Consider the following 14,330-nt stretch of genomic DNA (forward strand, 5'->3'; position numbering starts at 1 on the left):
AAAAGGTGCCACAACCCACTGAATGTGGTCTCCTCAGGGGCAGGTTAGCCCCTGGGTCTAGTAGCCCATGGGTCTTGCACCTACACTCCTAATGTCCCTAGATCAAGGATTTAAGAGACACCCCTGACACCAGAACCTCAAGTCTGCAACAATTTGTGAAGACGGGACAAGAAGAAACCAGCATTGACGACAACAGGAACCTGCACTAACAAAAGGCGTGATACATTGAACCTGTAGCAACTTTCCTGGAACTGCGGCTCGTCGTGGACCATAGACTGATTCCCCCAACACAAGGGATCCCCTTGTGAACCAAAGGCATGACCAGACTCCCTTGGACTAGTGACACTAGTACCATGCCCGCCACAGCTAAAAAGCATCCACCGCAACTGACAAAGCGCTGGCCATTGGGCCCTCCGGGAGATCACCCAAAAACAAGTGGTCCAGTGCTTGTGTGAAGTGTAGTCCAGCTCACCTCCCAGTTACAGCCAGCTACCGTTTTCCACTAGACCTCCAGAAGTGGAGATAACTTCTCCACTTTACAACTGCCAAGGCTTGTTCATGGCCAGTCCAGTCATTAACATCTTTACTCAACGCTGCAACCTAAGGGCACTCTGCAGGACCTTCATCTAACATCACCAGTGGCTCCATTGTTGAGTTTTTGCATCCGTTTCCTCACCTGCTCCGTCACAGTGGTAAAGCCAGCAACCGCAGCTCTTGATCAGCACCAAGGATAGCCCAGCACACTCCCGCACCCGAAACGCCCAAGCTAGGTGGAGTTGTTCTATTTGGTGAATCCTGGTCCAGGGGCCCATGTATGCTTAACCCCAGTGTGTTCTTACAAACTCGACCCGCAAGTGACCAATTGTCACAAATAACATTTTTCAGAACCTTGGCTGCCACGTTCAGCAGCAAAGACATGCAGGACACCTCTGCACCTGGGCTCCATGAACCAGATAAAAATGTTCTAACTGCCATAGCTTGGTCCTGGGACCCATACAATCTAAACTATCAGTGGGTTCCTCTGAACTCACCCCACAAGAGACCTAGTGTCATTAGTTATTTTCCCCACTGACTGCAATGGAAAGGTTTGACAGTTTGTAAATGTACTGTGTTAGAAATGGGGTCTTTGGTTGACAGTCAGGTTACCCCGTGTTCAAGCAAGGACCCTCACTCTAGTCAGGATAAAAGAGAATCACCCTCAGCTAACCCATGCTTACCCCCTTGGTAGCTTGGCAGAGCAGTAGGCTTAACTTCAGAGTGCTAGGTGTAAAGTATTTGTACCAACACACACAGTAACTTAATGAAAACACTACAAAATGACACAACACCAGTTTAGAATAATAGGGAATATTTATCTAAACAAAACAAGACTAAAACAACAAAAATCCGACATACACAAGTCTAGTTATGAATTTTTAAAGATTAAACTCAAAAATAGCGCTTAGAAACAAAAATGCTTCGATGAGATGTTAACACGGCGTCGTGACGGAGTCGTTCCCAACAAGCCGACACCAGCGGCGCCGGACACGGAGTCGTGTAGACCCCCAAGTACAGTACCTTTAGTGAAGAGTGAAAACAAGCCGATGTGCGAAGTCGGGATCGCGGCGTCTGTGCGAAACGTTGAATCCACGCACTTCGAGCGGCGTCGGTCGCGACGGGGTGCGGTGACTTCCACGGAGCCGCGGACTTCAGCGGGGCTGCAGCGGCGTCGGGCCTGAGAAGAGCGTCGCGTTCCAGCGAAGGTCACGGCGTCATGTGCAGGCGGCGTTACCGGATTCAGCAGCGGCGTCGGTCCGGAGTCGTCCGAAGTCGATTTTCTTGGATTTCCACCAGCTTTCCTTTCAAGGGCCCAGGGACTGGATAGGGCACCACTTGTCAGAGCAGGAGTCTCTCCAGAGACTCCAAGTGCTGGCAGAGAGAAGTCTTTTCTGTCCCTGAGACTTCAAACAACAGGAGGCAAGCTCTAAAATAAAGCCCTTGGAGATTTCTTCACAAGATGGAAGGCACACAAAGTCCAGTCTTTGCCCTCTTACTCTGGCAGAAGCAGCACTGCAGGAAAGCTCCACAAAGCACAGTCACAGGCAGGGCAGCACTTCTTCCTCAGCTATCAGCTCTTCTCCAGGCAGAGGTTCCTCTTGGTTCCAGAAGTGTTTCTCAAGTCTGTAGATTTGGGTGCCCTTCTTATACCCATTTTAGTCTTTGAAGTCACCTTTCTTCAAAGGGGACTCACACCTACTTGTGAAATCCTGCCTTGCCCAGGCAAGGCCTCAGACACACACCAGGGGGTTGGAGCCGGCATTGTCAGAGGCAGGCACAGTCCTTTCAGATGAGAGTGACCACTCCACCCCTCCCTCCTAGCAGAGATGGCTAATCAGGAAATGCAGGTTACACCCCAGCCCCCTTTGTGTCACTGTCTAGTGCGAGGTGAAAAACAACCCAACTGTCAAACTGACCCAGACAGGGAATCCACAAACAAGGCAGAGTCACAGAATGGTTTAAGCAAGAAAATGCCCACTTTCTAAAAGTGGCATTTTCAAACGCACAATCTTAAAATCAACTTTACTAAAATATGTCTTTTTGTAATTGTGAATTCAGGGACCCCAAACTCCACATGTCCATCTACTCTCTAGGGGAATCTACACTTTAATCATAGTTAAAGGTAGCCCCCATATTATCCTATGAGAGAGACAGGCCTTGCAACAGTGAAAAACGAAATTGGCAGTATTTCACTGTCAGGACATATAAACCACATTACTATGGGGGTCATTCTGACCCTGGCGGTCTTGGACCGCCAGAGCAAGAATGACGGAAGCACCGCCAACAGGCTGGCGGTGATTCATTGCCCATTCTGACCGGGGCCGGCGGTTTCCCGCCGATTTTCCCCCGGCGGTGATAATCCGCCAGGGCAGCGCTGCCCTGGGGATTATGACCCCCTTACCGCCAGCCTGTTTCTGGCGGTTTACACCGCCAGGAAGAGGCTGGCGGTAAGGGGTGTCCTGTGGCCCCTGGGTGCCCCTGCACTGCCCATGCCACTGGCATGGGCAGTGCAGGGGCCCCCTAACAGGGTCCCGGCCTGCTTTTCACTGTCTGCATGGCAGACAGTGAAAAGCGCGACGAGTACAACTGCACCCGTCGCACGGCCGCAACACCGCCGGCTCCATTAGGAGCCGCCTCCTGTGTTGCGGCCTCATTCCCGCTGGGCCGGCGGGCGCTAACTTGGTTAGCGCCCACCGGCCCAGCGGGACTGTTGGAATGGGGGCAGCGTAATTGCGGCCGCATGGCGGTTTCCGCCTGCCGGGCGGCGCTAGCCGCCCGTCAAGGTTGGAATCACCCCCTATATGTCCTACCTTATCCATACACTGCACCCTGCCCTTGGGGCTACCTAGGGCCTACCTTAGGGGTGCCTTACATGTAAGAAAAGGGAAGGTTTAGGCCTGGCAAGTGGGTACACTTGGCAAGTCGAATTTACAGTGTAAAAATACACTTACAGACACTGCAGTGGCAGGTCTGAGACATTATTACAGGGTTACTTGTGTGGGTGGCATAACCAGTGCTGCAGGCCCACTAGTAACATTTGATTTACAGGCCCTGGGCACCTCTAGTGCACTTTACTAGGGACTTAACAGTAAAACAAATATGCCAATCATGGAGAACCAATTACGTACACATTTTAAACAGGAGCACTTGCACTTTAGCACTGGTTAGCAGTGGTAAAGTGCCCAGAGTAACAAAAACAGTAACATCAGAGTCCAGCACACATCAACAACCTGGGGAACAGAGGCAAAAAGTTAAGGGAGACCACGCCAAGGATGAAAAGTCTAACACGTGTCCCCCCCAGCTAAGAGTGGGGAGCAACTACCCAACCTCATGGGAGTTCTCATCACTAAGGCAGAAGAACCTGGACGGACCATCAGCATTGGCGTGCTCTGTACCAGGACGATATTCCACCGTAAAGTCCATCCCCTGTAGGGAAATGGACCACCTCAACAGTTTTGGATTCTCACTCCTCATCTGCATTAACCATCTGAGGGGCCTGTGGTCGGTCTGAACTCGGAAGTGAGTCCCAAACAAGTAGGGTCTTAGCTTCTTCAGTGCCCAGACCACAGCAAACGCTTCGCGTTCTATGGCACTCCACCTACGTTCCCTGGGTAGTAACCTCCTGCTAATGAAGGCTACGGGTTGATCTAGGCCCTCTTCATTAAGCTGTGAGAGTACTGCTCCAATACCATGCTCTGTTTCGTCTGTTTGCACAACAAACTCCTTGGAGTAGTCAGGTGCCTGCAGCACAGGGGCTGTGCACATGGCAGCCTTCAGGGCATCAAAAGCGTTCTGGCAAGCCTCTGTCCAGATCACTTTCTTGGGTTGCTTCTTAGAACTCAGTTAAGGGGGTAACAATGGTACCATATCCCTTAACAAACCTCCGGTAATATCCTGTGAGACCTAAAAAGGCTCTCACTTCAGTCTGGGTCTTGGGAGGCTCCCAAGCCAGAATTGTGTCAATCTTAGGCTGTAGGGGTGCCACCTGGCCACTCCCCACCTGGTATCCTAAGTACACCACAGAACCCTGTCCTATTTGGCATTTGCTTGCCTTAATAGTGAGGCCTGCCTTCTGCAAGGCCTCTAACACTCTCCAGAGGTGTTGCAGGTGTTCCTCCCATGTGGAACTAAACACAGCAATGTCATCCAGGTAGGCGGCACTGAACTCATCCAGTCCTGCCAACACCTGGTTGACCAACCTCTGAAAGGTGGCAGGGGCGTTCTTCATCCCAAAGGGCATCACATTGAAGTGGAAGTGCCCATTTGGGGTAGAGAATGCTGACCTCTCCTTTGCCCCCTCAGTTAAGGCAATCTGCCAGTACCCAGATGTTAAATCAAACGTACTGAGGTACTTGGCAGCTCCTAACCGATCAATGAGCTCATCAGCTCGGGGGATGGGGTGTGCGTCAGTCTTGCTGACCGCATTGAGACCCCGGTAGTCCACACAGAACCTAAGTTCCGGAGTGGCACCAGGAGCAGAAGCCTTTGGGACCAAGACCACTGGGCTGGCCCAAGGACTGCTGGAGTGCTCAATAACCCCTAGGGTTAACATTTTGGAGACTTCCTCCTTAATGCAAGCCCTGACCCTGTCAGTCACCCTGTAAACCTTATGTTTAACAGGTGTACTGTCCCCAGTGTCCACATCATGTGTGCACAGGTGTGTGACTCCTGGGATCAGGGAAAACAGCGAGGCGAACTGTCCCAGCACGTGGCGGCAGTCCCTCTGCTGTTCCTCAGTCAGGGAGGGGGAGAGGATCACTCCCTCCACAGACCCATCTTTCTCTCCTGCAGACAGGTGGTCAGGAAGAGGCTCACTCTCTTCCTCCACCCCGTCATCTGTAGCTAGGAGCATGGATAGCTCAGTTCGCTCAAAGTGTGGTTTGAGGCGGTTGACATGTAGGACCCTCAAAGGGTTTCTGGGGGATTGCAAGTCTACCACATAGGTGACCTCGCTCTTTCTTTCCACCACCTCAAAAGGCCCAGTCCACTTATCTTGGAGAGCCTTAGGCTCCACTGGTGCCATGACCCACACTTTTTGTCCAGGCTGAAACTCAACCAGAGTGGCATTCTGGTCGTACCACCGTTTCATATCCTCCTGGCTTGCTTCCAGGTTCTCCTGAGCGAGACTCCTGAAGCGGGCAGTCTGGTTTCTTAGTGCCAGCATGTAGCTAAATACATCCTGGGGTGGTTTACTAGGAGCTTTCTCCAAAGCCTCCTTCACCAGACTGAGCGGTCCCCTCACAGGGTGGCCATAGATGAGCTCAAAGGGGCTAAAGCCAAGTCCCTTTTGAGGCACCTCCCTGTAAGCGAACAGAAGGCATGGCAAGAGGACGTCCCACTTACGCTTCAAGGGCTCTGACAGGCCCTGAATCATGCCTTTCAAGGTGCGGTTGAATCTCTCAACCAGACCATTACTTTGGGGGTGGTAAGGGGTGGTGAACTTGTAGGTTACCCCACACACCTTCCACAGAGACTTCATATAAGTGGATATGAAGTTTGTACCTCTATCAGATACCACCTCCTTGTGGAACCCCATGCGGGTAAAAACTCCCATCAAGGCACGTCCCACCACAGGGGCAGTGACCGTCCTTAGAGGAATGGCTTCTGGGTACCGTGTGGCATGGTCCACCAAGACCAGGATGAACCTGTTGCCCATGGCTGTCTTGGGATCCAGAGGCCCCACAATGTCAATTCCTACCCTTTCAAAGGGAGTACTGACTACAGGTAAAGGTTGGAGGGGAGCTTTGCATTTCCCCCCACTCTTGCCACTTGCCTGACAAGTCTGACAAGACCTACAATAAGCAGCTGACTGCTTGTGCATCAAGGGCCAGTAAAAGTGGGAGACAAGCCTCTTATAGGTCTTGTCCTGCCCTAGATGTCCTGCCAAAGGCACATCATGAGCCAAACCCAGTAGGAAGGCCCTGAAGCACTGGGGTACCACCAGCATACGAGCTGACCCAGGCTCAGGAACCTTAGGCTCACTATACAGGAGGCCATCCTCCCAATATATCAGGTGAGTACCTGGCGTCTCGCCAGCCGCCTGGGCTGCAGCCTGCTGCCGCAGCCCCTCAAGAGTAGGGCACTCCTTCTGCGCTGTGCAGAATGCTTCCCTGGTGGGTCCCCCTTCCTGCTGCCACTGTGACAGCTCAGGGACCTCCCCCAGTTCAGCCACCTGCTCCCCTGTAGGTTCCGGGGCGTCACCCTCAGGTTCCGCCTCCTCCCAGACCGTGGGAACTTCGGGGGCCGGTTTCCCGCGCCCCCTGCCCTTCCTCTTCTTGGCGGTCCCCTGGGCCACTGTTTCAGGCTCCAGGGGCTCTTGACTACCCTGATTGGCTGCCATAGACCGGGTGGATACGCATACCCACCCAGGCAGACCCAACATCTCCAAGTGAGACCTGTGTTCCGCCTCCTTCCAAGGGGAATCCTCCAGGTCGTTACCTAGCAAACAATCAACAGGCATGGTTGGACTCACAGCTACTTTCCAGGAACCTGAGACCCCCCCCATTCAAAGGGAACCTGCGCCACTCTGCAGAGGCGCTCAGAGTTGTCTACCGCAACTACTTGGTGAAGTACCCGGGGATCAATCTGCTCTTCAGACACCAGGTGACTCCTCACTGTAGTCACACTGGCTCCTGTGTCTCTCAGAGCCTCCACCCTCTGTCCATTGATGGTCACCCATTGCCTGTATTTCTTAGTGTTATCAGGCACTAGGTTTCTCTGGACCATCTCACTGTCCCCTAGTGAGACAAGGGTCATTTCTGCTGGTTCCCACCCACCTGAAACCAACTCCTCCCCAAGCGCTACACTGGCCAAACCCTGGGACGGTGCACCAGTGGGTGCCGGTGTACTTTTGGGGCATTTGGGGTCCCCCTTCACATGACCCACCTGGCCACATGCATAGCACTTACGTGGGGGACCACCAGCCACTGGCTTCCCTTTGGACAACCATGGCTTCTTTTCGCTGGGGGGTTGGGAATCCTTACCCTGGGAATCAGTTAGGGGCCCTTTAGAAAACTCCCCCTGTTTGCCCTTACCCCCCTTTCTTCTGAGAGGGACCCTGCCCACCCTTGGCGTGGTCTCCCCCATACCTCTTCTGGACCCTGGTGCTCTCCCAGCGGTCCGCTTCCTGCGCAAGCTTCCTGGGGTCAGTCAGCTTGCTGTCAATGAGGTGCTGGCGCAGCTCTGGAAAACATAAACTGTACAAGTGCTCCCAAGCAATTAAATTGTAAAGCCCCTCATACGTGTTTACCTTACTGCCCTTCACCCAACCATCCAGTGACCTCCAAAAAGAATCAACACATTCCAACCATGTTTGGGATTCCTTTCTCTTGTAGGATCTAAACTTCTCCTTGTACTGCTCAGGGGTGAGACCATACCTGGTGAGTAAGGCCTCCTTCATGACAGGGTAGGTGAGACTCTGAGCATCCCCTAAGGCCGTCAGTGTGTCCCTCCCCTCTGCCTTAAAATGCTTCCACAGGGCTGCCCCCCAATGAGCTTCAGGGACCAGGTTCATGTGGAGAGCTGACTCATAACCCTTGAACCACAAGTAGATATCATCCTCCCTCTTATAGGGATGTGTACCCTTCTCTCCGGCTGCACTGTAGTATTGCTGCCACCATCCCTACTGGACTGGCTCCTCTGATCTAACTCCTTTAAGTTAAGCTCATGAGCCAGCTGCACCTTCCTTTCCTCAAGGACTGCTCTTCTCTCATCTCTTTCTTTCTCCAGATTGAGCTTCTGCAGCTCCAATTGGTATGCCCTCTCTGCCTGTCTGTCCTGCAACTCCTCAGGCGTCAGACCCTTGGATGAGACACTGCTACCTGCCCTGGAAACCTTCTCCCTGGACATAACAGGCCCACCCACAATACCATTGTGTACTGAACACTCTTCCTCATCCTCCTCATCTCCCTCATCCTCTGTGTGCCCTTCAGTGCTCTTGGCTGTCACCCAGGCCCTCAGCGCCTTTTGCAGCTCCTCCTTCCTGGATGAGCTCTTAATGGGACAGTCAAAACGTTTACAGAACTGCTTCAACTGAGCTTTGGTATAACTCTCCAATTTCTCAAGGTCAAAGTCAGCTCCAACTGATGCATCTCCAAGTAGAGACATGATGAAAGGTAAAAAGAGTGCAAAGTTCCAAATACAGAAACAAGTTCCCAAATGAAGTTCAAAGTCAATCAAGGATCAGCGAAAAAAACAAAGTGGACGTAGGGAAAGATCCACAAAAAGAGAAAAAGCAAAAATCTCAAGACAAGCAGTATGTGGTCACGTAGTGGTCTGAACTCAAACAGTAGTGTACACTTAATTACTCTATGTCAAGTACAAATACAAGTCCAAATCCCAACCGCTGATCACCAATGTTAGAAATGGGGTCTTTGGTTGACAGTCAGGTTACCCCGTGTTCAAGCAAGGACCCTCACTCTAGTCAGGGTAAAAGAGAATCACCCTCAGCTAACCCCTGCTTACCCCCTTGGTAGCTTGGCAGAGCAGTAGGCTTAACTTCAGAGTGATAGGTGTAAAGTATTTGTACCAACACACACAGGGGGTCATTCTGACCCTGGCGGCCGGTGGCCGCCAGGGCCACCGACCACGGGAGCACCGCCAACAGGCTGGCGGTGCTCCCACAAGCATTCTGACCGCGGCGGTTCAGCCGCGGTCAGAAGCGGAAAGTCGGCGGTCTCCCGCCGACTTTCCGCTGCTTGGGGGAATCCTCCATGGCGGCGGAGCGCGCTCCGCCGCCATGGGGATTCTGACACCCCCTACCGCCATCCTGTTCATGGCGGGAAACCCGCCATGAACAGGATGGCGGTAGGGGGTGCCGCGGGGCCCCCGTAAGAGGGCCCCGCAAAGTATTTCAGTGTCTGCTTTGCAGACACTGAAATACGCGACGGGTGCAACTGCACCCGTCGCACCCCTGCAACTACGCCGGCTCAATTCTGAGCCGGCGTCCTCGTTGCAGGGGCATTTCCTCTGGGCCGGCGGGCGCTCTTTTGGAGAGCGCCCGCCGGCCCAGAGGAAATGTCTGAATGGCCGCCGCGGTCTTCTGACCGCGGTGCGGTCATTTGGCGGCGGTACCTTGGCGGACGGCCTCCGCCGTCCGCCAAGGTCATAATCAGGGCCACAGTAACTTAATGAAAACACTACAAAATGACACAACACCAGTTTAGAAAAAATAGGGAATATTTATCTAAACAAAACAAGACCAAAACGACAAAAATCCGACATACACAAGTCTAGTTATGAATTTTTAAAGATTAAACTCAAAAATAGCGCTTAGAAACAAAAATGCTTCGATGAGATGTTAACACGGCATTGTGACGGAGTCGTTCCCAACAAGCCGACACCAGCGGCGCCGGACACGGAGTCGTGTAGACCCCCAAGTACAGTACCTGTGGTGAAAAGTGAAAACAAGCCGATGTGCGAAGTCGGGGATCGCGGCGTCTGTGCGAAACGTTGAATCCACGCACTTCGAGCGGCATCGGCCGCAACGGGGTGCAGTGACTTCCACGGAGCCGCGGACTTCAGCGGGGCTGCAGCGGCGTCGGGCCTGAGAAGAGCGTCGTGTTCCAGCGAAGGTCACGGCGTCATGTGCAGGCGGCGTTACCGGATTCAGCAGCGGCGTCGGTCCGGAGTCGTCCGAAGTCGATTTTCTTGGATTTCCACCAGCTTTCCTTTCAAGGGCCCAGGGACTGGATAGGGCACCACTTGTCAGAGCAGGAGTCTCTCCAGAGACTCCAGGTGCTGGCAGAGAGAAGTCTTTTCTGTCCCTGAGACTTCAAACAACAGGAGGCAAGCTCTAAAATAAAGCCCTTGGAGATTTCTTCACAAGATGGAAGGCACACAAAGTCCAGTCTTTGCCCTCTTACTCTGGCAGAAGCAGCACTGCAGGAAAGCTCCACAATGCACAGTCACAGGCAGGGCAGCACTTCTTCCTCAGCTATCAGCTCTTCTCCAGGCAGAGGTTCCTCTTGGTTCCAGAAGTGTTTCTCAAGTCTGTAGATTTGGGTGCCCTTCTTATACCCATTTTAGTCTTTGAAGTCACCTTTCTTCGAAGGGGACTCACACCTACTTGTGAAATCCTGCCTTGCCCAGGCAAGGCCTCAGACACACACCAGGGGGTTGGAGCCGGCATTGTCAGAGGCAGGCACAGTCCTTTAAGATGAGAGTGACCACTCCACCCCTCCCTCCTAGCAGAGATGGCTTATCAGGAAATGCAGGTTACACCCCAGCCCCCTTTGTGTCACTGTCTAGTGCGAGGTGAAAAACAACCCAACTGTCAAACTGACCCAGACAGGGAATCCACAAACAAGGCAGAGTCACAGAATGGTTTAAGCAAGAAAATGCTCACTTTCTAAAAGTGGCATTTTCAAACGCACAATCTTAAAATCAACTTTACTAAAAGATGTATTTTTTTAATTGTGAGTTCAGGGACCCCAAACTCCACATGTCCCTCTACTCTCTAGGGGAATCTACACTTTAATCATATTTAAAGGTAGCCCCCATATTATCCTATGAGAGAGAAAGGCCTTGCAACAGTGAAAAACGAAATTGGCAGTATTTCACTGTCAGGACATATAAACCACATTACTATGGGGGTCCGACCACGGGAGCACCGCCAACAGGCTGGCGGTGCTCCCACGAGCATTCTGACCGCAGCGGTTCAGCCGCGGTCAGAAGCGGAAAGTCGGCGGTCTCCCGCCGACTTTCTGCTGCTCGGGGGAATCCTCCATGGCGGTGGAGCGCGCTCCGCCGCCATGGGGATTCTGACACCCCCTACCGCCATCCTGTTCATGGCGGGAAACCCGCCATGAACAGGATGGCGGTAGGGGGTACCGCGGGGCCCCCGTAAGAGGGCCCCGCAAAGTATTTCAGTGTCTGCTTTGCAGACACTGAAATACGCGACGGGTGCAACTGCACCCGTCGCACCCCTGCAACTACGCCGGCTCAATTCTGAGCCGGCGTCCTCGTTGCAGGGGCATTTCCTTTGGGCCGGCGGGCGCTCTTTTGGAGAGCGCCCGCCGGCCCAGAGGAAATGTCTGAATGGCCGCCGCGGTCTTCTGACCGCGGTGCTGTCATTTGGCGGCGGTACCTTGGCGGACGGCCTCCGCCGTCCGCCAAGGTCATAATCAGGGCCTATATGTCCTACCTTATCCATACACTGCACCCTGCCCTTGGGGCTACATAGAGCCTACCTTAGGGGTGCCTTACATGTAAGAAAAGGGAAGGATTAGGCCTGGCAAGTGGGTACACTTGCCAAGTCGAATTTACAGTGTAAAAATACACTTACAGACACTGCAGTGGCAGGTCTGAGACATGATTACAGGGTTACTTGTGTGGGTGGCACAACCAGTGCTGCAGGCCCACTAGTAACATTTGATTTACAGGCCCTGGGCACCTCTAGTGCACTTTACTAGGGACTTAACAGTAAAACAAATATGCCAATCATGGAGAACCAATTACGTACACATTTTAAACAGGAGCACTTGCACTTTAGCACTGGTTAGCAGTGGTAAAGTGCCCAGAGTAACAAAAACAGTAAAGTCAGAGTCCAGCACACATCAACAACCTGGGGAACAGAGACAAAGAGTTAAGGGAGACCACGCCAAGGATGAAAAGTTTAACATACTGTTTTTATTTTCACTCTAAAATCCGTAACTCTGGTTACACGTATCTGGTTTACTTTGTTTTGTTTTCTAAATTTATATAAAAAACCTGCTTTCTTTTTATATTTGTTTGTCAGATTTCTATCGAATCATGTCAATTACTTATCTGCCATGTTGGTACTCTGTGCTTAACACATGTTCTTCTGGTGAAGTCTGACTGATCTTAGACACAACCAGGACTGAGCTAAGGATTTATTATTGTGTGTGTTTCTTGTTGCTTGATGATTTGTATCAGAACTGACGGGAAAGAAAAAGTGATACAGATGATGGGTGAGGCAGTGCATGAGCATTTGACAAAGGTAGGGGGTGAGACAAGACAGTGTGAGAGACTGAGGTAGAGTGAGGGAGGTTATGTGAGACAATGAGTGACCACAAGTGACAGTAAGCAAAACAGTGAGATAGTGATTAAAACAGTATGAGAATGCCAGTACGATAGTGTGAATATGTAAGTGAGGCAGTGAGACATTGTCAGCATGTAAATGAGATAGCAACACAGCATGTGACACAGTGAGTGAGACAGTGAGCAAGAGCCTGTGAGTGAAATTGTGAGTAAGATAATGTGAGCATGTGGGTGTGAAAGTGAGAGTGAACAACACTGAATGAGACAGTGAGTGGCTGTGAGGATTTGGGTGTATTATATAGCATGGCTGTTCAGCCTTATCATGGATTACATGTGCAAAAGCTGTCTTGCATCCATTAGGCTCATTTGAACAACCTTAAGGGGAGAGCTGTAAATTCGTAAACCTAGACGTTTGGTCTAAGTTTAGACCAAATGTCTAAGTTTACCTTTGAGAATCGGGCCTAGGGTGTGGGACAGTGAGACAAGTGTGAGGTAGTGAGTGATTGAGATAGTAGGTGTGAATGTGTCAGTATGTGAGCATGTGTGTGTGTGTTATTTTTGCGAATATGCTACTGTGTCACACATAATGGCGGTCATTTCTTGGCTTCTGGAGGCACCCATGACCGCAATCTTTGGATGGTTTACTGCAGGTAATTTTGACATAACGGTTGCACCAGTGGCAATGGGCAATCCCAGCATACTGGAAGTAATTCCTGGTATGTGGGAAACACATGGAAAATACTGAAACTCATATATTCAAGATGCCACATTGGGAGTGGGGAGATGGGAGCCATGAATTGAGTTTTGAGATGGATCCCCAACAGATTATTAATAGCATTGATGGGAAAATAGGGCACTGGCATATTGCATATTGTAGGTAGTTATTGGCCTGGTAGTCACAAAACGCATATGGATAGGTGAAATGATGACCCTTTGACACTTGACATATGTGAGTGCCCATAACACATATTTTTTCAAAATGGGTTTAACTTCTCAGGAGGATCAGACTTCATTGGCAGAACATAAATGTACCTGAATATTTAATTAGGGCCCTTTCAGAACCTATGCACTTTAATATGCACTACATGATCCATTTTTTCAACATTTTCTTGGGGAAAAACTCGCTTCTCTGGCCCCAAGAAGAAGATGGGCACACTCACTTCTCTCCTGCGCTTGAATTAAAGACAAGGATTGCCACCCACCAATGAAAACACATCGGCCCAGGTTTATCATACTCTCACATAGCGCAACGCAGCAAGCCACCTTGCTATGCTCTGCGAAAGGTCAGAAATGCACCATATTTAACATTCTATGATGTGCTCCTGTCCTTTTCGGGCACTGGCGCACTTTTGGCTAGAGCCAGTGCAGGCACTATTCGTCATGGTGGAAGGGTGCCTGCAATGCAGCCAGGATTGGTTTTGTGCAGGAGGGGATACCTTCCTGCACAAAAACATTCCACAGCAGCATTTTCGTCTTTCTGTCCATGCAGCATTTGTTATGTAGAAAGAGGAGAAAATGAGGAAAAGAAAGATAGTTCTCCTCTTTATGTCAAGCATTTCAAACACATTCCCAGGTCTACCACTAATAGTAAATCTGGGAATGCCCCAAAATCCATTGGTGGATGCATGGGAACACCCATGCTGTACGCACGGAACGACTTCCTGGGGCCGAGCAACCCAAGTCAGCGATATGTACTGCCTTGCATTACTCCAGATTTATCAAGCCATGTAGGGCCTTGCGTGGCATGATGAATCTGACTTTAGTGCTGCATCACCCTTGCGCCCTCCTGCATG

At 51.3% G+C, this 14,330-nt stretch overlaps 1 protein-coding gene across 2 annotated transcripts in view; it reads right to left on the reverse strand.

The window, feature by feature from the left end:
• LOC138267775 (fatty acyl-CoA hydrolase precursor, medium chain-like) overlaps positions 1–14,330 on the reverse strand; it is a 195,049-nt gene that overhangs the window by 151,647 nt on the left and 29,072 nt on the right. The gene's annotated exons all lie outside the window — the stretch shown is intronic.

This window comes from Pleurodeles waltl, chromosome 12 (genome assembly GCF_031143425.1).
Source record: "Pleurodeles waltl isolate 20211129_DDA chromosome 12, aPleWal1.hap1.20221129, whole genome shotgun sequence".
NCBI lineage: Eukaryota > Metazoa > Chordata > Amphibia > Caudata > Salamandridae > Pleurodeles > Pleurodeles waltl.